Source organism: Chamaea fasciata, unplaced genomic scaffold (genome assembly GCF_029207755.1).
Source record: "Chamaea fasciata isolate MVZ Bird 193981 ecotype frontalis unplaced genomic scaffold, bChaFas1.0.hap1 SCAF_6, whole genome shotgun sequence".
Classification (NCBI taxonomy): Eukaryota; Metazoa; Chordata; class Aves; order Passeriformes; family Sylviidae; genus Chamaea; species Chamaea fasciata.
The window spans coordinates 45683846-45707040 of record NW_027094091.1 but is presented as its reverse complement, the minus strand read 5'-3'; the positions used below and the strand labels follow the sequence as shown (position 1 = coordinate 45707040).

The following is a 23195-nucleotide window of genomic DNA, read 5'->3' as shown; positions in this document are numbered from 1 at the left end:
TCAAAGGTCTCACCCTGAGCCATCATCCCATCTCCCTTGAAGAGCTGTCTGCCTTAGTCACTGTAAGTTACTGTTGTCGAAAGAATACAGAGAAGGAGTGAGACCTTTCCTTTCTGGGCTTCAGCCTCTGAGAGGGGAAGAGCAGACCAGAGTTTTAAGTCATTGAAGAGGAAAAATTTTAGAGGCACTCATGAATAATGATTCTAATTATAATAGCAGAATTTGGAGAAGCTCTGAAGATATTTTAATCTAGGTATTATAAGTGGAGTGCACAGAAAAACCTGTCTTTACACAGTATTCAATATGTTTGAAACCCTGCCATTTTGAAGTTACTTATTTGTCTGTTACAAACTGAGATAGTGCTGGAATAATATTATTTCTGCTTTTTCCTGTTAGGGATCTGTGATTCCAGAGATTTTCATAAGGAGGTTGTGATTAAGTTGGTGATAAGATACAGTATAATTAAAAATCCTGTCACTCCATCAGAACAAGAAGTTCCCTCCAAAAGAGCTGTATTTATACTTTTAAAAACATTTCTTTTACAATGTATTTTTTGTTCTGTCAGACATTTGGCAATATTTTGCATTACATTTTGGAAGTCAAACGCCATGGTATAGAGTCTAAATTCTTTGTCTGAAAGTCTTTTTGTTCTCAACCGTCAGAGAATATAAAAAAATCAGCTGTGGTATTTTCAGTCATCTCATATTTCAAATGCCTTTTACTCAGTTCTTTTACTACCAGTTGCTTGACAACATATAGATATAGTTACTTCATGTGAACAATGCCCCTGTGCAATTGGTGCTGGTATGTATTTTTCAGGGCATATGTCGATATACAGTAGTTCCCAGCCAAACGAGTTTTTTTGAAAGGGCTTTGCTGAAGCACATTTTTACGTGGTGAAGTGATGTTTTCATTGAAACCCTTCCATGACATCCTCTCTAGGTTGCATCTATTTTAAGATCCAAGTTTTAATAATCTGAAGTATGCTATGCCCTAGTGGAGCAGCATTTTCATGTTTAAAGCATGTTTTACATGATGTTATCATGGTGTTACAATAAAACTGAGTGCAAACAAAAAAAAACCCTCCCCGAAACCATTCAAGAAATTTTAAAGACTTCTATTCCTAAAATGGCTTTATTGGTGAGAGGGGAAATGATAACATTAAGAAAGAAAAATAAAAAAATAAAAAGTGTCAACAGAAATACTAGAATCTTTCTAGGTTCATTTTCATTTCATATGATTAATTAAGTGGTATTCTTCCCAGAAAATATTTATTTGAAAAGTTATTATAGTTTATGGGAATTTGAAATCATCTTTTAGAAAAAAAATTGTTGCCTTGCTATATGCCATATGATAGTTGTGAAGAGCCTATAGAAAGTATATGATTACATGGTAAATGCTACCTTTTTTTGTACTAATTTCTACAAAATCCCACTTAATTTCTGTAAAACTCCAGCAATTTTATGCTTACTGTGCTCCTTTTTCATGAGGAATTTGAGATTATTGTTTTAACCTTTTCCCCCCCACTGAGCGGACAATGAATGAGAACGACTGTGAGTTTGTTTGTTGTTGTTGTTTTTTTTTTTTTTTAATTTTGTATTGTCAGCTCCATTTGAAATTTTTTTCACATTTCATAAAAGGGATTAGTTATGAGTACATTAAAATAGAAATAAGTACATTAGTTTTGAGAAGTTTGAGCATGCTGCCTTTCTGAGTAATGAGTGTTTCTTTTTTTAGGCTATTTCCAAAAAACAACAGAATTACTGTACAAGGAACTCTCTGGAAAACCCCAAATGTAAACTTTATTGTAAATTTGCCGGTCTTCAAGTTCTGGTTCATTTCCTTGAAATGTAAGGATTTCTGTCATTGACAAGCATCTTTGCTTGTTAGGTAAATTCTCTCCATCTTAAACTGAACAGGAAGGGTTTAAACCTTGACATGTGTTTATAAATTTGCTCGCCACTGACTTTTGGTTCACTGGCATCAAGTACCTGGGAATTCCTTCTGTGTCTCCTGGTACAAGAGAGCAAGCATTCTGCATTCTGTCTGTTCCATGTAGGAAACAGTCATGGGAGTGAATAAAAGCAGTACAGTACAAAATTGATAGGCTCAGTAAAAGCATATATAGCTTTCAAAGTAGTTCTGACATGATTGCAGGTAGGATAATCCATCATATTTTTATTTTAGTGAATAATTTTAGGGTAAATTACCAAGACGGTTTGTGCAGCAGGCAATAAAAATGATCTCAGAAAATACCTTGTATTAAGGGAGTTGTGCAGCCATTTTCAGTGCTCATCCCAAGCAGTTGGGTTTTTTCCTGATAGAACAAGTATAGTTTAGTGAGTCACCAAACAGTAGATCTATACAAAGAAAAAACTGGTTGATTGCAAACACAGAGAACTGATATGTTTTTAAGAAGGACTAGCTGCACTTGCAAGTGATGATAGATGTGTGTGAAATATAATCCTGATTAAAAATGCATGTGTGAAACTGCTTCGAAAAAAATGCTGTGTCTGACAACATGTTCAGAGCCCCTTTATGTGAGAAGCACAGGGTAAGGTAACAGCCCTTGTACCACTCACTTTCTCTTCATCTCTTGTTCAACTCATTGTTCCAAAACTTTCAGCAGTTCTAATGTCAAAGAGTTATGAATGCAGAAACAGCATGAGGAATTGTAAGGGACTCGCATTGGAAGTAGAGATTTCGAAAATACACCTACACCAGACTAATTCTCACACATGGCCAGCCTCTGCTTTTGTGTATGATAAGGAGTGCCACGCTCAGGATCAGCAGACAGACATGGTCATTTTGCAACTTCTATGACCTGTCAGGTATTAAAATCCTCACATATGGGTTTTTTGCTAGCTGTTAAGATCTGCGTTGGAAGCATTTATCAAAGTTAAAGCAGTGGAAACTGACAACGAATATTTGCTTTTAGGGCCAGATGAAGCTCCAGTCAAAGGGGCTGAGTGGCACATGACAATCTTGGCTCTGTATAAGTAGGAGGCTGGCACAAATGGCAACCACGCAAGAAATGGGGTGGTCTGTGCTGTTTACACGGCCGAATCCTGCAACCATTTATACATACACACATGCTTTTTACTTTTCTAGAACATCTTTACTCTTGATCCCCCAAGCCTGATGCTTGGATTTTGTTTGCAGGAGCTATTGCAAGTAGGAATTGAGTGAATTATGAGGTTGCTGAGAAGCTATTTATGTGTTTTTCCCTAACTGCTTCTGACTTCATTATCTGTGGCCCTTCTGCATCCCTGGTTTTCCCTTAAACAGCCTGATAACTGCAAGTGAGGCTTCATGATCACTTTGGTAAAGTGCTCCCTCTAAGCAAAGACTGCAGGATAGCCAGGCTGGGATGGGTAATGCTTGAAAGTTGCATTCTGGTGGAACTGTGGTGTTACAGGCACCTTTAGTCGTAAGGTGAAAAACTGGAGCTGTGCCATGTCAAATGCAGCCTGCTGAAGAGCTGTGAGTTTGAAAGGCATTTTCTATCTCTCCCTTGCTGCCATTATTAAAGGCCAGGACCCACTCAGCTGTGCAGCCTGTGACATTTGAGATTCGCTGCTTTGCCCCTTCCTCACGCCTTGGAGGAAGCTTCACATCTGACTCTGTGTGTGAGAGGGTTTAGTGCTGTGCTCAGTCCAACACCTGCAGCAGCCATTGAGGTGGAAAGAAGTCACCTGTGGATTGTGGAAGAAAGAAAATGGGTGTCAGCCCCTCTTGCAGCATGTGAGATATTAAAACGGGACTTGGGGCCGTTTTTAGAAGTATCCAGATGCCTACAGGTGCTGATAGGTACCCAAAGGGATTTTCCAAAGCTCACACTTTTAAAGGTATTTAGGCATTAATCCAACATTGGAACGTCTAATTCTCAATTTCAAAAGTGCCTAAGGGCCAGATTCTTAAAGATCTTTAGGTAGCGGGCTCCCCCTGAAATCAAACAAAAATTACAACAAATGATCTTATTTCCCAGGAGAACATTTTAAAGAAGAATATTAATGCACAAAAGACTCAATTGATCTGAATTGGGAGGATATCCACAAGTTACTGTACATGTCAGCTTTACTCAGAAACCATGTCTTAAAAGATTCATTCTCGGATAAAGATCTGCTAGCTCTTTAGTAATCTGGCATGATGACAACTGCCTATTAAGTTTGTAACTCAACTCAAAATAACTCAACATTCATTACGTGCTTTTAATATATAATTTTCGTGAATTATAGAGGTTATGAGTGAGCAATGGCTAAGAGCCAGGATGAATATGGTGTGTATTTCTGGAAGGTATTGCACAGCTTTCCTGCCCTGCACATTATTTCTTCTGTTATGACAATGTTTTTTCCTCAACTTGAGGTTACAAACTTGATGCTGGTTTTATATGTGTTAGTACGTATATGGTCAAGCCTCTAAACCTTTTCACTTTGCATCTAACCTGAATTTTGAACACAGGCCTCAGAGAGGAAAAAAATGCCCGGGTCAAGCTTTCTTTTTTCTTTTCCTCTCCTTTGAAATTTAATTATATACAAGTATTTCCATTTTAGGCTAATACTTATAGAAGTAAATCTTCCTGTGCACAGTAACCCACATGGTTGTATTTGCCTATTATATTTTGCCCTTTAGCCAGGACACTGAGATCTGGCAAGCTCTCACTGTACAAAGACACTTCAGTAAAGCTCCTGAGCCATGAGGAAACGGAGCCGTGTGGTGAATCCAGGATGCTCTTCCTGCTGTGCATCCTGCTCTGACCACTTGCAGAAGAGAAACTGAGTCAGGAAGTTAAGAAACTGAGCCACAGGAGAAAATTAAATCCCTTACCCTAGCATTGGAGCTGAGCTGGGAGCACAGTTGAGCCACATGTTTGGGAGCAGGGGGCCAGGCTGCCTTCCTGTACCTGCCCCCTCCTCGTGCCGACGCTGCTGGCACCTGCTCTGCTTCCCCCGAACACAGGTATGAATGTCCCGGTGATGGGGCAGGGAAAAGGCAGGTCATCAGTGTTTGGTGAAATTCCAAAAAAAGCCTGATCTAGCAGCTGTTATTCACAGAGGGGTCATGTGCAGGATCAGTCCCTGAAAGGGGGCTGAGGAAATTCAGTACAAACATTATTGCTTTCTTGATCTGCATGAAGAACAAGTAGCTGTAAATATCAGAGCAAAGATATATCTTGCTTGCTTTTTCCTGCTGTCTCCTGTCACTGCTGGAGGGAGCTAGTTTGCCATAACTTATACAATTACCAATAGTCTTTTCTAATTTGACATTTTAAGAGCTGTGTTGGGCAGAGGATAATTAATAGCACTTACTTGCTTTGAAGCTGAGCTTTAAATTATATATAGCATAATTATGTCTAAAGCCTCTAACTCACTACTTACCCTAGTAGATATTTCATCTGCGTTTTACTGTAACACAGCTCCTTCTGTACAGCTGTACTAATTCTTTACCTGGACTACCTAAGCTCAGAAACATTGTTTACATACTGTGATTTTCCTGCAATAACCTTAATTAATTCTTGATGTCTCTATCTTGTTTCAATTATTTTGATTTTCAGCTCAATATAAGGAGAAATAAAATGGTGGATGAAATTTCATAACAAAATTTGTTGCAGGTAAAAACCAATAAATAAAAATTATTGTTTTCAAGACTGAAACCCACCAACATTCTAAAACCGTTAAGACCCTGAATATTTTTTCTAATCCCTGGGTGCCTTTTAACAACTGAAACTATTTTTTTTTATAAAATTGTCAATGGCTTTTCTTCAGATTTATTGTGGCTTCTGTTTAGCTTCAATAGTTGACTTCTGTGCTGAAGCGATAAATGCACTAGTACTTCTGTATGTGATTGCATTTCTCTCTATTATACTGATAGCAGCAAAAATAAAGATGTAAAAATGAAGATTCTACTTGTATAACCTAGATGGAAAATTGTACAGTTGAGGTTCATTTATTCGTTGCACACACACTCACACAATCTGCTTTCCAATAAATATGCAGACATTAGTGACAATGAAATCTTGCTTATCCTTAGTATTCTGCAAATATTAATTTGCAATTAATCGTCTTACCAGGTTGCATCTATATTAATATGTGTTTCCCTTCAAATTCTAAAGAGAGTAGAATCTCTTATTTATTTCCCATCCTGCAGTTGATATAAGCAGGGTTTTAATGCTGGTGAATCTCTTTCTTAGTTACAAAAACACACTCTGAGTGCTTTGAGATTTATGTAAGAACCTGGAATTCAGACATGGGGTTTTACACTGCTTCTTCAGTTAAGATTAATTAGCAATTATTATTAATAAAATTCGCAGTGTGAATAAAGTGTTGTCTTTCTAGTCTCTCTTGCAGCCTTTTATTTGGACTTCAATATTGACATGGCTGTGAACAGTGAGGGATGCTGTTGCTACCATAGTCACAAAAACTTATATTAAGGAAAGACAGATGGTTGCTTAATATTAAGCAAGGGGCAAATTGCAGTCTTGATTTAATTTCAGTTTAGGTGATTTTAGGAGTAGGGAGGGAAATCAGTAACTGCAGAAAACACAAATGTACTTTTAAATATTTTAAATTTCTAATGTGCTTCAGCTTCTCAACTGAATTTAAAATGAGTAAGCCTTTCACTGTGCTCTAGATAATGTATGAAGCTTGAAAACAGTGTTTACTAGAAAGATGAAGTGCTATCTGATGCAGCATTTTAGAGCATAATTAAAATAAGCCCCCCTAATAATAAAAAAATCAGGTGATACAAAAAATGCTGCCATAAACTTTTGTTCTATTGCTGACAGAGTTGAAAAAGTAATAAATATACTGTTTAGACTGATAAAAGCAATATAACATGAAAAGTCATATAAGCTGTATGATTTATCTTGAGAATACAAACTTGTTGAAAGCCAGTTAATTTAACTGGAAAATACAGAAGTTTGCTTTGTCTTTCTTCCCCTCTCCCTCTCATCCTTGTTTCATTTGGTTTAAAAAAAAAAAAAATTTGGATCTGAGAAGTTTGTCCAGAAGAACTGAATGATTCATCCCTGCACCTTAATGGAGGAAAAGTAATTTCCCAGTGCCAAATTGCACAGGGCAGACTTTCTCTTTAATAAGGATACTTTAATAAGGAGCTGGCTTTGGTGGCCAGCAGCTCCTAGGAAAAGGCTGTGTTAGTACTCGAGGTCAGATTGGCTGTGGCGGGTGTGGGGCTAAGAGGGAGCCATTTGGGGGCATTTAATTCTTTAACAGCATTTGTTTCGGCGGGAGAGAAGCTCGGCCAGCTCTGGGCACGTTGTAAATAAGGGTTAGACAAATTACACTTTGGTTCTGATTGACCTTTCCAGTATGGGCTATACATAGGGAGGTTGTACGCCTTAAATGGCTGGTAATACTGACTGCTTATATAATAAATAAATTTTCCAAGTAAATGTGTTTCTTCTTAACCCTGACCAATGACTACAGAGAATGATAACATACCTACTGGCCTATAGTCCTTAGTTAAATCATGAGTTTGTTAACTGCTGTTTGCAACCTAAACCCTCCCTCTGGAATGGACTTCTTTAAAGCAAAATGAAATAAAATAAAGGTAAGTAAAAGTAAATAGATTTTCCTATTGAAAGTTATTACTTCAGGAATGAAGAAGATGGATATTGATCCACACCATCCTTTGCCATTACAGTCAGGTTCACATAGATAGCTCAGACACTTTATTCTAAGCAAACAGCCATTTTCTCTTCTGACTTGGATTCCAGTGAGAATTGAAAAAAGTAAAAGGTTTGTAAAAACATTTTTCTGTCCTTCTTACAGGGGCAATTTATGTTGAAGTAACAGTTTCTGAGATACTTGCACCTGTTATTGATTTATTTCTTCTTTTCCATGAACAAGCTCCTGTTTTATCATACAGTTACCCTTGTATACTGCCCTAAGGTACTTATTCAGAAATAGTTTGACAATAAAAAAGTCACAAAAGATTCCAAAAGATAAAAAGATCATTCTGAATAAAGCAATGGCCACTTGTCTGTACATTGGGGTTTTTGCATCTTGAATGGCCTGTGTTTGTTTCCAATTTAGTGATTGTTTCCAATAGTAGTAAAGAGTATGACATGATGTGCAATTGTCATAACCCTGCAAATGATTCTGGGAATCTATAAGGTCATCTTCCAGCTTGAAAAATGGCCTTTGGAGTTTGGGGAATGGAATAAAATTGAGAAAGTGAAACAAAAGAAACTAAAATTTTAAAGTGAATAAAAATAACATAGTTTCTAGGTGCTGCAATCTGAAATGTGTACGTTTCTTTTCAGAAAAAAAAAAAAAGTTGGGTCTGTTAATGAAGTGGACATGAATGTATGGTGGAAAAATAAGCATCTTTTATGTATTAATATGCATGTAGGCATGCACAATTTTGTGCTTGTTTTAATATAATATTTCCATTATTCCTCTAGAGTGTACTATTTTATAGTTAGAGATTAATGTGTGACCTCCGCCTTCTTGACTTCAACTGTTACTACAGAGGAATTCTTATGTTTTTACTTTTTATCACATCTGACATTTTAGTGAATAATACTTGACAGCTATGAACATCTGCAAAAGTTATTGTTATCATAACTTGAGCTCAGCAGAGCTACTGTCACTGATGCTTAGAGGAGATCGCATTGCAAAAAAGATGGGAGTATGTTTATATTTGCTTTTTTAAAATTCTTGTTGAATTTACATTAGGAACATTTTGTTAGTGCACTTTTTCATCAGTGAAGACATGTCTCTCTTATATTTAAAAAGGATGGGTATAACACTTATGTTACTTGACCATACGTTTGCAGTCCAGCCTGGCTAGTTGATGAAGCAGTTTTCTTTTATGTAAGATCTTTACACACATCATGGAATGACTAGGTGTTTTTGAGTTTTGGTGTTATTTTCCCCTCTCCTTTTTCCTCACTCTTTTTTCCGTCTACTAGGCAAAGAGCTATTTGTGGGCTAAGAGTCTCAAAACAGATTTAAATAGTACAGACTTGTGAGTTATTTGTGTTAAAATAATTCCAGTTTGTCCAATTGCTTATTCAGTGTGCACCTGAGGAAACTGTTAGAGTCTCCTTGAAGACAGCAATGGAGACAGCAAATGCAGATAGTCATTTATGTGCATATTACAGTATAAATCACAAAGATTAAGAGCAGTCATTTTTGGGACCACTGCAATTTTGCAACCAAAAGCACTTAAATAATTACCTTTTTAAACAAATTTATTGACTATGTAGGAGGATAAAAAGTAATCTTACTTGTTTTAAATGGCATAAAGCAACCAAATGCTATTAACAGAGTGTTACATTTCTTATTTCACTCAGATTGCTGAAGCTTACCAGCAAGAGATAAAAAATGTATAAATTCAGGAGCACTGGCTAGCAATATCCCAAGCCATTGTCAGTGGACTCCTACTTTCCCCTGCCAAAATATGTGGAAGCATGCATGGATTGTGCTAGATTAGTACGAAGGGCTTGTTTCCGTGGCATTAGCCAGGTATCTTAGCAACAGGATCATACCAGATTCTCGCAGTGCTCTGTGGTGGTGCATGTAATATCCTGGACATAATCTGTCTTTTAATTTTCTTTGGATTGTAGTGATATTACAGATACATGTGTTCAGTTATAGATCTTTATTTAATAAGAAGAATGCTTTAGCTGAAGATTTGTACTATGTCAGAAGTGGGCAACTCACAATAATGTTACCGGAGGTTTAGCCCAGGTACAGCCTTGTCTTGCATTTCAGATTGACAGGAAAACTTACTCCCTTCATTAAGATGTGCCTCGTAGTTCATATCTTTATGCTGTGGAGACGGGGATGCTGCCGGAATTCATAATAATGAGAACGTTATTTAATGTCAGATAGAATGCAAATTGCTTGTACAATTGAAATGTCATCTAAAACATGCCACCGTATGCAACACCACTTTATTATAAGTCACTGAGAGCAATATCTTAAATTTGGAATTGCACTAATCCTTCATCTGCTTTTGTTTACCTTTCATCTATAATAGAGATGTCGAATTTCCTCCAAACTGCATTTGCATGTTTTAACTGCTTGCGCACACAGCTGAAAATGTGTGGGAGAGGCATGAGCAAGAACTTGCTTTCGATTTTCATCATTTTTTGCTTGTTTGTTTAAAGCAAATTAATATAAAAAGATAGGTTTCAAATACAAGACACAATGCCATGTCAACCTATTTTAAAAAATAGGCTGAAGCTCCGATAAGAACATTTTTGTTTAAAGTATGCATTGTAATACAAATTTGATTGTATTGATTAGATTGTAATTGATTTTCTTGGTAATTTAGCTCTCTCCGTACAGTAGTTAGTTTCATATAATTGGAACAATAAAAATAACTTCACAAGATTAACTTGCTTCACTAAGATGACTTTTAATGTATTTAAGGTTTTCGGCATACTTTTCCTGGAAAGAGATATCCAGAACAATTACTTTGTAAATGCAATATATGCCCATGTGGAAAATACAGTTAGAGCACCAGGCAGGGCTGCACAACTTTGTTCATAAATATCAGCCCAAGCAGGAACTCTTTTAATTGGAAAGGTCATTTTTGTAATAGTTGAAACAAAACCTCTTCCCTCTCCTACTCTGCCCTGGCAGCCGTTCTTCCTGTGCTTCCATGTGAGTTATTTGAACAGTGGGGGATGAGAGTGGGGGGAAAATGGAAACCTGCTTCTCTTTCTAAAACGTGTCTGTCTACTGAGGTACCACTACACCACCCATCTGGACACCTCTGCAAGAGCAACAACTGCTTTCATTTTTCCCTTGACAGTGATTGGAGCCCAGGAATCCCATACTGAACACTCTGGGAATCTGATTTACATGTAAAAAAATTGCGCGTCTTGGGTTCTCTGAAGGTGTTGAACAGCCCCACAGTTGGCAGGCTCTGGGCAGTGCCTTTGCACTGAAGTCAGCTGCAGCCTCTCTTTCTGGTTGCATTGTGATCAAAAAAGAAAAAGAAGATGCAGGGGGCAGGCTGTCAGGTTTAGGAGCTGCAGGTTTGCCAGGTGTGCTAAAAGTTTTAGCTTTTGACTTATTTAGTCTAAGACTAAGGAAATGTTGGAAAAGCACTTTCAAAACTGTTCACCTTGAAGAATAATAGAAGCTTTTTAAAGCTGAAAAACTACTCTTTTAGGAAGTACTTCTTGCCAGAATTGTGCAATATTACTTAAATGTAGACTTATTTTCCTGAACAAAAAGGATAACACAAGAAAGGCAAGGAATAATGTACTTTCTGTCTGGAGCTTCATCTTCCAAGTCCAAACTTACCATGGCAAAATGTATTCTGTTGTATTCATATGCTTTACTTCACAGCCATATCTCATTTTGAGGATGCACCTCTCAGTTCACAAGGACTTTAATTTTATCAAACTAATTCATTTAAAAATTCTCTCAATTTTTTTTTTTATTCAATGAGTGTTACAATGCCATGCTCATTCCTCGGACATTCAGCCCTGGCTCTTTTCTGTTCCTTTTCCTCAAGTCAGGGATTGGCTGTAACATCTACTTATAGAAACAGCCAGCCTTTAGGTAAGGACAGGGAAGAACTTGTTTGCATTTTCTGTGTAATTCATTTGCCTGGCACATTTCTCGCCATGGAACTTCTGACCCTTGTTTTACGATTAGGAAAAAAAAATGTGACCAGTTGTTTCAGTAGGAAATACGGTGTCCAGAGAAGCTGTGTCTCAGACACAAAGAATATTTTGATATTTCAATAGAGGTAGCATTTGTTACAGAGAGCAAAAAGATTGTCTGCAGTTTTGCTTCAAGTGGGATAGAGAATATTCAAGTATGACTGGGTACTTAATAAGGTTTTGCCTGACAAATGCATATGGGATCAATTCTCCTGGCTGGAAGTGCTCCCATACGTATACTACTGTGGAGAAATGTACAAGTTAGTTACATAATGGCCTTTTTCTTTGTGCTTCAAAGTTCTTGGATGACAAATACAGCACTTAAAATGTTGGTAGAACAAAGCTGTATCATCATCTAAATGGACCTATGGCATGAAGCCTTGAAAACATGACCCAGTGGCCTAAAGCAGCACTCTCAGAGAGCCTCAAAAAGGGCACACGCGTTGCAGGACTGGACTCCATAATCTGATACATTAATTTTGCTTTAATGGAAACACATGAGGCTACAGCCTGTAGGTTTTATTTATTTGGGGTTGGGTTTTTCCATATGGATACGATTTTTAATTTCCAGTTAGAATGGATGCTCTTCTCAAGAAAAGTGCTATCTTTTTTTATTTAACTGTTTAATGGATTTCTGACCATGCTGAATACTGCTGTGCTTGGGAATCAAAGAAATGACCCCAGTGAAAAAATTGTATTCATACACAGAGCTTCAAACTTTTTGTTAGTTTATTTCTTTCATTTGTCTTAAGGCCTTTTCTGTTGTAATTTTTTTCTCTTTCCTATTGCAAATCATTTCTAAACTATTTCAAAAGTATGAAAGAATGTGTCTTTGCTTCCCTATCTGTTATAGATGCATGACTGCTGCAGAGCCCTTTCAGATGAGTCTTGTTACAAACCAAAATTGGCTCATTATTTAAATCCTAATTGTATTTGTGGCCTAGAGCTGTCAGCCAGTCTTACTCTTCTATGCTAGACACTAAGCAAACATATAAGATAATGATGGCCTCCACTCTTAAGAGCTTAAAATCTTTAAAAGACAAGACCTCCCAGATAGATAAGACAAATAAATGGGCCAGGTAACAAAACTCAAATGCACATGTGCCTTTGCTGCTTTTCATCTTTGATTTTGTGGATTTTCTTTTTTTTTCTTTTTTTTTTTTTCTTTTTTTTTTTTACAGTAAGAAGGAGGGATGCTTAGGGCTGCCTGTCCTTGAATTCATACCCAGAGATTTGAAAATGAATTAGTATCTTTGTTCGTTTCTCAGCCCCTTTTCATGGGGAACTGACTGAACAATGAATTTACACTGAAGTTTTTACCTGTTTTTAGGAGGATTGTGTTAATTTACTGACTTTGAGAGCTTAATGTCTTCATTTGTTTTGTTTGAACCCTTAAAAATATTCTTTTTCGTTCTTCATTGATATCTCTCTATCTCACAAGCCTGAAATTGTTTCCTTAAGGCAACTTTATTTCTTAATCAATTATGATTTCTTCCTTAAAAGTTATATTCACAGATGTTGTTTCACATTATTCTAGGCTGACTTACTCTTGTATTTGATAACTCTCAGGGAGAGTTATCAGACAAATGTTAGACAAATGAAAATGATTGTATGTGCCTGCAACACAGATGCTAATGCCCTTTTCAGGTGATACCTTAGGGGAACTCAACACCCTGCTCTGAGATACTTCAAGGGTGAAATGTGATGAATTTAACAAAGTTGAGAGCCACTATAAAATAATTTGGAGTGTGAGGAGAAAAATGCCATAGCTGTAAAAAAAGTACAAGAGAATTAACTTCTGGAAAATGTATTTTTGAGCTTTCAGTTGTCTGTTTTTCAGGACCCTTTCCCATATATTTGTTTATCACATTCTAAAGGTTAGGGATTTCTGTATGAAAGCAGAAAACATATAAGTAACCTTCTGAATGCTGTGAGGTGAAGGAGAAAAACCTCTTAATTGAATTTAGAGTTAATTTGAGAATGGTATGCCTACTCTAATTAATCAGGCTGCAGAGAACACTATTTCAATTTGTTATTTGAAAAATGTTTTAATTATATCTTCCTGTTAATCATCATATTTGGGCTTACAGAACCTGACTTTTAGCTTTACGTAACAGAAATGGCAGACCTCTTGATTTGCAGTCAGGCAGCTGATTTTTACAATTCCATTTTAAAAGTTCCTCATTTGGTCTTGAAGTATCCACTGTATGCCTAGTGAGGAAAGATAACATTACTTTGTATCTGAGTACAAAGAAATATTTATGCAAGGTTAATTAATTTCTTTGGTAAATGCCCTTTAAAGCATGTACAGATGATTTTAAATTTTATTAATGATTTGTAATTTATCATCAATGAAGTGCTGTTTTGTTTTGTTTTGTTTAATCTTAACTACCCAAAGGCCTGTTAACACTGGCATGCAGCATGCTGGCTCCTCTCAGGGGAAGAAGCAGATTCAGCACAGGGGATTTAGCTCTTGCATCTTGACAGCACTTTGGGTGGGGCATAAGAAGGCAGGAAGAACTTTAAATGGTAATAAATTGGCTCTTAGGTGGAAGTTGAGTCAAATGTTTAGATCTGAGTGTTGAAGACTTAGTTAATGAGAACAAAGGGACCAGAAAACTTGTGACCTCGCATTTTCCAGCAAACATTGACAAAACCTGAATTAAGAGGGAGAGAATACAGTTACACTGTAATTCTACTCTTAGGCCCATATTTGTTACTAGGTTTCATTTGAAAATTCACTCTTATGAAGACTGTATGAGTGCGCAGAATTTTTCATAATCTGCACCACTAAGGTTATTAGTTGTAAAGTTTTAGTAGTTAGAGCCATTCACCTTAGCTAAATTTCTTCACCTGTTACTGTATACACTGGACTAGTATCAAAGGTGAGTTTTTTCCTCATGAATTATTGAAGAATTTCTGAGTGGCACTTTGACTTTTTGGGGATCTTTTTTTACTGGCTTCCTGAAATGTTCAAAACACACTATCACTAAATGCAGAAATATGACTCATTCTTGATCACAAGATCAACTGTCACAAAATGTATGCAAAGATTCCGCCTATGGAGACAGCTCTGCTGTTTCATAGGAATTGAACTGCAGGGATCCTTGTGAGCTATGGGGTCATGGAATACAGTCGGTAACTAATTTTGCCATGTGTCTGATCTTAAACTGGCTGTATCAAACTAGGTTTAGTGTCCCTGCACAGGAAGCTTAGCCCATTTATCTGAACTGTGTGAAATAAAAGGTACTATATTTGTTTGTTCAATGCTCTGTTAACTCAGATTCTTAAACAATGGTTCCGTTGAAAATGCTTCCTTACCTTGAAAAAAATGCTTTTACACATGGAGGCTGATGATAAAAGAACCAAAGTAATTTGTTTGACCCACTGGAGTCAGTGAATATCATTATAAAGTAATACTACTCCCAGTATCTGTTGGACTTTGTAAATCAATGTTCATTTTTACCAAATACTGTTCAACAAATACTAACCCCAGAAGAGGCAACTCTTTTAATTCCTGAGTATAGGCTACGGTTCGGTTTGATTTACGGAAGACCAGTAGCCTATTTATAAAAGATGTATCTGCAAGATGCCCTTTATGAGAAACTTGGCTTTTGGGACACATTAATTCAAAGTGCAGATGCAACTTTCATGTTTTATAATATAGCCCTGACAGCTGTAATTTCAGATTAAAGATTTTTCATTCACATTCCCATCCTGATTGCACTGCATGGTCCTTATATTACCTTATTGTCAATAGCAAGTGTTCACCCTATTGGGAGTCATTTAATAACCAGCTGCCATTTAAAGTGTAGACAGAACATTTGTCTCAGCCAGCTCATCTCAAGTGTAGTTTCTTTGCGTGAGGAGCTGGGAGTTCTTCAAGAAAAACAACAGCTGGACCTCACTATTGTTCCTTGCCTCTTCTTTTATAGTGTCAAATTAAAACAAATGTGGATGCTCTTTTTGAATTTTCTGATTGCATTTGTGGCATTGATTTGTTTATTTATTTATTTTTCAGGAATGACGTAGTATCCTCTCCATGAAAAAAATTTGTCCTTTCTTATGCCAGACAGATCTGCAGTGCTCATTTGGTGTTGGTTAAAGACGTTTGCTGTAAGTTAAGCAAGAGAAAGATTTTAGGTTTTGTGGCATTCCACAAAACTTCTGGCTTCCTATGTCGTTATTTCTGCCTTATCAAGCTAGTCCATTTTCAAAGTATTTTGGAGCCCGTTTATCGTTTAAGGGCATCACTTTATTTTCAGATGTGATTTTCCAACCAAACTCATTGGGAAATAAGTATAACTGGTATATATGAAAATGAATTCATGACTGGCAACATTTTTTTTTAAACCTACCTTTTAAATTTCCTTAACTTGACAGCTGGGGATTATCCTTTGTGGCAGTGATCTGTAACAAAAAAGGGGGGGGGGAAGGAAAGGCTTCTGAAAAAAAAAATTGACTCTTTCATGGCTAATTAAACTGGAATACAGATCAATCAGCAGAAATAGCTGACGAATTTATTATGTCTGTGCAAGCTTACTGTATCCTAATGTGTTTGATGTTCACTAAAATTACTATTCCCATCATCTTATAGGGTAATAGTTTACCTTAAGCTTTACCTTCGTCTATAATATTGATCTGAGACTCTAGGGCAAGTAATGGAAGTTTGGGTTTATGTAAGTGTGCAGATTATAAACACTAGAGCCATGACAACTTGGAAAACCTGTCCTTGTGATTAAACCATTTATTTTTCTTTTCAGATCAAGTTCTCTAGTTCCCCCAGGCTTGTAAACCTATGGGTTAGCTTAATTAAGTTAATGGAAGGGTGGATGAAGAGGTGTAACCACTGGGAAGCTCTTTCAACCTGGTTTCTATAAACATTTTACCATGTAACATTTGTCCTCTTATCCTTGTACACTGTGTCTTACAAATACTTCAGTTGGTGGACTCAAGCATACGTGAGTTTGAATGCGTTATAAATGTTACTTGGAAAAGTGTCCAGGAGCCAGGGGTTATAGAGAGAAATGTATACCACAGTGCAGAGACACTTTGAGAATTAGTTTGGAAATTGGAATGCTTTTGCTCAGTTATATTCAACACCGAAGTGCTGTGGTCATGTAGCTTCTGACATGTAGTTTTTTGTTTGGTTAACTGTCATAACAGACTTCCCCTTATGCTCTCCCCTCATTTCTGAGGTGATGAGCAGGGGCTCATCTGAACTGTTACAAACACGCCTGGCAGCGGATTCAAAACTTTCAGGGATTTTAGAATAAATTGATGCATGTCCTGTAGAGAAACTTGATTGAGTTGTGTTGGAAAAAAATTGTAATGTAGTAGTTATATAAATACAACATGTGATGGGCATCTTCCACAAAATATTTCCTGGTTCTTTATTTTGAAAAAATTACTAACGAAATGTACAGATTCATTTCCGTTGCCCTAATAGTTTCCTCTCCCCTTTTGCCAGGTCCTTACCCACTCTAGCGATTGATTAAGTAGTTATCCTTCAACTACTGTTTTACAGCACACCACAGCCCCACAAGATAAGAAACTCAGTTCTCCCTCTGAGCTCAAGTTCAAGCTAATTTCTGCAAGGCTGCCAAGACTTTCTCTTCCATTCAATTGCTGGCTCCAAGGAAAGGAGCAACATTTGGACTAGTGTCCAAATGTTGCTCCAAGGAAAGGAGCAACATTTGGACTAGTGTCCAAGTCATGTCTTAGTTGAGCAAAGAATGAGATCAACTACTTGCGGTAATGTCTTCCGACTGCAGATATGTGTGAATAATAAATTATATTGTCTTTGTTATCAAAGGGTCAGAAGTGCATCCAGTTTCCAAACAGAGCAGTCAGTAGGCTGTATGCAAAGGGTATGCAGAGGAGGAAGCATGGAATCTTTCCCTCTAAGTGTCTAGGACACAGGGACTCTAGTGAGCCACTCAGGTGCTAACAGTGTACAGGGTGGATTTCAGACTTTCTTGGATCTTCACCCTAAACCTCTCTCAACATCTCGTTATTTTCTATAAACAGTAATATTTGCCCAAATCCCTTCCACAATCTACCAGTCCTGGATGCGAAACTTGGTGATTCCAGTTCACTTAGCACAAGTTAGAGCAAAGTGTTGAAGGGCTGGGCAACAATAACAAACATCTGCATAAAAACGAATAATGCTTAGTTAATGACACTTAGCACTCTCCCTTGATAATCCCATGAAAAATGCTATGTATGTTGTTTGTCAACAGTTACTTTCTTTTGAAAATGTAGTCGTTCTTGTTGAAGGCTCTTTAACAAAAAAAAAAAAAACCAATCAAACTTAAATTACTGTTAATTTTAAACAACTGAATTTTCATCGAGTTGTTTTCTTTTTAAAAGGAAGAAAGCAATACCCAAGACTGTTCTGCACACAAACCCCAAACTTCCAAATGTTCCTGAAACAGAAGGGGGTAAAGCCTCCTCAGCATTTCCTGTTCATTCCTCCACTGACAGTGCTCTAGTATTTACTGTAAACAAACCATGCTGTCCTCTGGAGGTTAATGGGGCTGTTGATTGGTGTTTGTTCATCACAGCAGGATCTGGTGTGTGATATCTGCTGCTCCTGTGTATTGATGAGTGTGGGCTGCCGGTGGGAGGTACAGCCCAAAGGAGGACGGGGAGGGGGGCACGGGGGCTTGTTAGCTCTTTGTGGCTGGGTGGAATGGGAGACCTTGTTTATTTAGCATTCTTAGCAAGTCCTCCAGGACCCTTGCAAAGTCTACTAAAGTAGAATCCCCCCTATTCCCATGGATCTTTGTAGAAGTATCTAGCTGTTGAAAGACCAGACAAGATAGTTGGATGCTTACTTAAAATAACCTTCGTGCATCTGATCAAACATCTACTCTCATCTGAAACAGCTTAGGACCTCCATAGATGTTTATTAAGTAGGTAGCAATTTAGAGTATGTTCCTGTCAAAGAGTTGTGTGTAATTATTTATATTCTCTTCCACAATAATGCAAAGAAAGAAAGAAGATTTGCCTGACATTAGGGGCTACAATCAGGTTTGGGTTCCAAAGAACACAGTTAAAAAAAGAGATGCTATTAAATTCTTGATTAAATGACTCACACACATATAGCAATCAGAAAATTAGGAGCCTATTTACAGACTTATGTGTCTAAATACAAGAAGCAAAGCTGATGATTTGACTACTAAGAAATTACAGAGAAAGGTGAGAAATAGTAATTTTTATGCCAATTTACTTTATAATTCTTTCTCACTTTCAGTTTTTCGAATTTGATAGCCTGTTGTGCTACTGATAGAAAGACATAATGGAGTATTTTTTATGGCTTTTTTTAGAAAGCAGTATTTGTGTCAACAGGGAACTCCTTGAAACCATTTAAAGCAACGTAGGTTGGGGCATATTAGTTTTACTGATAAGACTGCTTTGGAAAATGTTATTAATGATGAGGGCTTCCTTTTTATTTGTTTTCTCCCATCACAGAAAAGCTTTCAGTAGCAGGTGAATATTTGGGGAAATCCTCCCCTCAAATACTTTTATGCTTAGAATTTATATTATATATATATGTATTTTAAAACCCCCTTTAGGTCTTCTCTACATTCATTGATAATTTTCTTGTCTTATCAGTGCATAAGTAGGAGATGTGAAATTTTTCCTTTTCCATGATACTAACCACTGTTGAGAAGCTGCACCAGCGCAAAAATTTGCTGCTTAAAGCGGGTCTGAGCTCAAAGCTCATGTGCCACCCTCCCCTTTATCCTCACATGTGAGAATACATGCAAGGTGGAAGCACCTTAATGTCAACAGTCAGAATTTAATGTAACTGGTAATGTCAAGAAGAAGCAGCCCTAATAAATATCTTTTCTCTTTTATGATGTTTCTACAAGGTTTTCTGTCTCATTTAATAGTATTCATGAAGTTATGTAGACTAAATGGTTTTTAAAATAAAACAGTGTATCTCAAATCTTGAACAGATGTCCAGGAAGCAACATTAAACTGAGGGTCTGCAGGAGACAGTCTGTCAAGAGATTTGAAAGAGCACAAATCCATTTATGATCACTTCTGAGAGGGTAAACCTGTTCAAGAACACAAAGTCCCATTAGAAGGAGACACAGAAGGATTGTATTTTGCTGTGGAGACCATTATTAGGCAGTTTCTAAAAATAAGACAGAGTCCTTTGTTACTTGGATACTTTAAAAATAGTTTTAAAAATTGCTTAATGACATTTATGTCAGTGTTAAGATAACATATAAAGCCTATTAGCAATAATAATGAAACAACCTAACTAACGATGCAGTGCTGTATCTGTCTTTTCTTGGCATTGCTCTCTCTGTAACTTCCTTTCAGGATGATGTTGCATGTTACACTTAGAGCTTGGCTAGCCCTAAATCTGTTGGTGTCTCCAAAAAGGAGAGCTTGTATTCCTTCTTCCCATGTCTCTTGTCTGATGGCCATGTAACCCTCCCTCTCTCAGAGGAGCTTGAGCTGATTTCACTCACTCAGCTGGCAGAAAAGTAATTCCACCAAAAACTGTGTGCTTTTGCAGGGGAAAGTGGGCTGAATTGGCTGAGCAGAGACAAGCTTCTGCTGGCACATGGAAAGGGTCAGGGCAAGCCTGGAGGAGGAAGAGCAGTTGAAAATAAGAAGGGAAGGAAGACCTTCCTGTTCTGGTGTCTACAAGGTATTATGTTGTCCATAATGTGTAATTTCATTCTCAGTTAAGCTGACATGTTGTTTGTAGGGCTGCTCTGCAAACAAGATGATGAATGCAGGGGGCAAGCTGGGTTTGCTGTCAAAAGAGGCAGTTGTGAAAATGCACTCTTGGACTAGGATCTCTTTCAGCTCCTCAGTGTTCTGACTTTCTGTGTTTGGTAACACTGGCTGTTCAGTTTTTCTAGATTTAATGTGGATTTCTCCCTTGTCTCACATTGGATGGGGAAATCTTGGACAGCTAGAAAGTTCTTGAAGTTTAACAAAAGTTGTTTGACATGAAATACAAAACTGAAAATAGATTCTATTATTTTCCTACAGGTTTTATTTCAGCTTCAAGATAACACTGCTTTATTTCTTCCTCCGAAGGAAAAAGGATTGATAGATTGCAATAAGAAAGGGTCCAGTATTTTTACTTTATCTGAATGTAGCTCACCCATAGGGGAGATCAAAAAATATAACAAAATACTCAAATTTAATGATCAGTGTTTATGCCTGTAGGGCTCAAACATAAATAACAAGAGAATCCTTTTAGCATCTGGTTGGTGCCCTCACCTGCTGCTGGATGGTGTCATACCTGCTAAAGTGTTGGTGAGTACAATATTTCACCCTCTAGAGGCCAGTTTACCAAAAGTGAATATGAGTCATCTGCGGCGTTCCCCCCTCTTCCACTTGAGATGACCTCTCGCTTATTTCATCTCGTGTTATGGCATGGTTCAGTGGCTGTTCTCCAGAGGTGCATTAACTTTACATGCTTTCCAAGGATTTAGATAGGTGTTTTTATTTAAACAATGTAAGAACATTTACATTTTCAAACATAAAATACTGAGGAACTGTCTTTTTCATCAAAGAACTTGAAATTTTTTGACCTTAAAAATAATTTCATTAGGAGCAGGAATACTGAGAACATTTTTGAAATCTTCTTCAAAAGTTAAGAGTAAATTTTATGCCTTAAGTAAAAGTAGTTCTGGCTTTTAGCAGAGAACGTTAGGGCAAATTGAAGCAAAGATTAATCAGTGCTGTTTACAGGGAATTTGAGGATTGTCCAGCCTGAGGTACTCCCTCTTCTTTCAATCGTCAATCCCTCCATGTTAATGACTGGATACTCCTTACTTGGCTTTAGTGGGACATTCACAACTGCCCGGAGTGCTTTGCCAGGACCCTTTTTTGGCCTAACTGCCCTGTCAGTTACAATTAAAAGAGTTAATATGATAGTCAAAGGTCATAAATTGCTAGTGGCTAGTGTTCGATGCTTGTCTCGCACAATGGCAACCAGGAAATTGCCCTGTCAGTTACAATTAGAGGTGTTAATATGGTGTCTAAGGGTCAAAATCCTTCAGTAGGAGGAAGGAGTTGCGGGGGCCATTTGGTTTACATTAAGTGACGGTTCAGGAAAACTTTCCTTACTCAGGATGGTCACTAAACCAGGATGTATTTCAATGGGAGTAGGAGCCCTGATTAAGGTTTCTACTGTGCTGCTCTCACAATATTAAAAGTTAGAATTATGCCATTTTGGGGGCTTTCTACAGTTTACAGGAATGCCACACTGGTGAAAAAAAGTTAGTAGATCACATACTCTCTGGTGAAATATTTTTAGGGATGTAGTTATGATGCAGGAAAAAACAATGAAGAAAAATAACACTGCTGTTTATTATTGAAGTTTCTGTGCACAAAATTATGTGAAAAAGGTACTGAATTTCTGCTTTGCAGGTGAGTTTTCCCAAAAGACCCTTGTCTCATATTATTTTCTTTGAATTTGCAGTGAAACTCACATTGACTTTAGAAACTTCAGGTCAAGCTCCATCTTCCTATACTATGTTTTTTTCTCTATTTTATAGCTATTTCTTCAGAAGATGTTTTTCCTACCAATTCCACTTTGGCCAGCTCCACACTTACAGATGAAATGAAGCAACTCAATAAGAATATCCGTACTCTTAACATCACTAGGATTTCAAAGTGTAACTTTGAAAATGGTTTTAAATGTTACAGGTAAGAACACTACTCTTGTTCTTGTATTTCCACTATAAGGTGATGATACTTGATTCCTGTGTATTCAAATGTGAATTTTCTGGTGTATCCACAAAACTGCTTGAGCAGCCAAGTGCTTAACTCATGCTTGGCTCTGGTTCTGCATGGCTATAGACCACGATTGGTGTAAAGCTAGTTCTGATGTGCCCACACAGATGTGGCAGATATCCATGATCTTTAGGGACTGTAATCTCTTTAATATCATAAGTCAAGTAATTATAATCCTAGGTTATACATAGCCACTTTCTAAGAGCTTGATGTCTCTTCTTCCCTATTACTTAAGAGAGCCACAATATTCAACCAAAAACATTGTTGAAATAAATGGTACAGATAAAAATCTATGGGAAACACTGATGATTTCTGATGCACTGAGTTCAATGAAATAGTGAATGAGAAAAATAGACGAGAACCATTCAAGCCATTGATTCAAAAATAATTGCAGTGCAAACAGTCAATGAATGAAGGCAGTGGCCATAAACCTCAGAATTTTGGGCCTTCTTGGTCAAGCTGACCATACAGAAAAATTCTTGCAGCCCTACCACTGAAGGACAAACCAAACAACTAAGAGAAAAGAACATATATCAGACAAGAACTTTAATTATTGTTTTTCTACCCCTGATCCTGTTTGGTTTATTAATTTTACAGAAATTAATATAACAAGACCAACAAGTACTGTCTTTTTATCCTAACTGTGTAAAAGACTTCTCAATTCAAAATATTTAAAAGTTTGATGTTCCAAGATACTTTGTATGTTCTTTTAGCATATAGACATTCTAGGAAGACATATTCAAAATAAGGTTGAGCATGGTATTTT

General features: G+C 37.1%; 1 long non-coding RNA gene across 3 annotated transcripts in view; it reads left to right on the top strand.

The window, feature by feature from the left end:
- Nucleotides 1–22280, top strand: part of LOC136290659 (uncharacterized) — a 184885-nt gene extending 162605 nt beyond the window's left edge. Inside the window, exon 4 of one of the 3 annotated variants that reach the window (XR_010721285.1) lies at nt 22192–22280. This is a non-coding gene — a long non-coding RNA (uncharacterized lncRNA). Of the gene's footprint in view, nt 1–1737; nt 1819–4632; nt 4720–22191 lie in introns of those variants that run through there. The other 2 variants (XR_010721286.1, XR_010721287.1) reach the window with 2 other exon arrangements.
- Nucleotides 22281–23195: the final 915 nt, after the last annotated feature.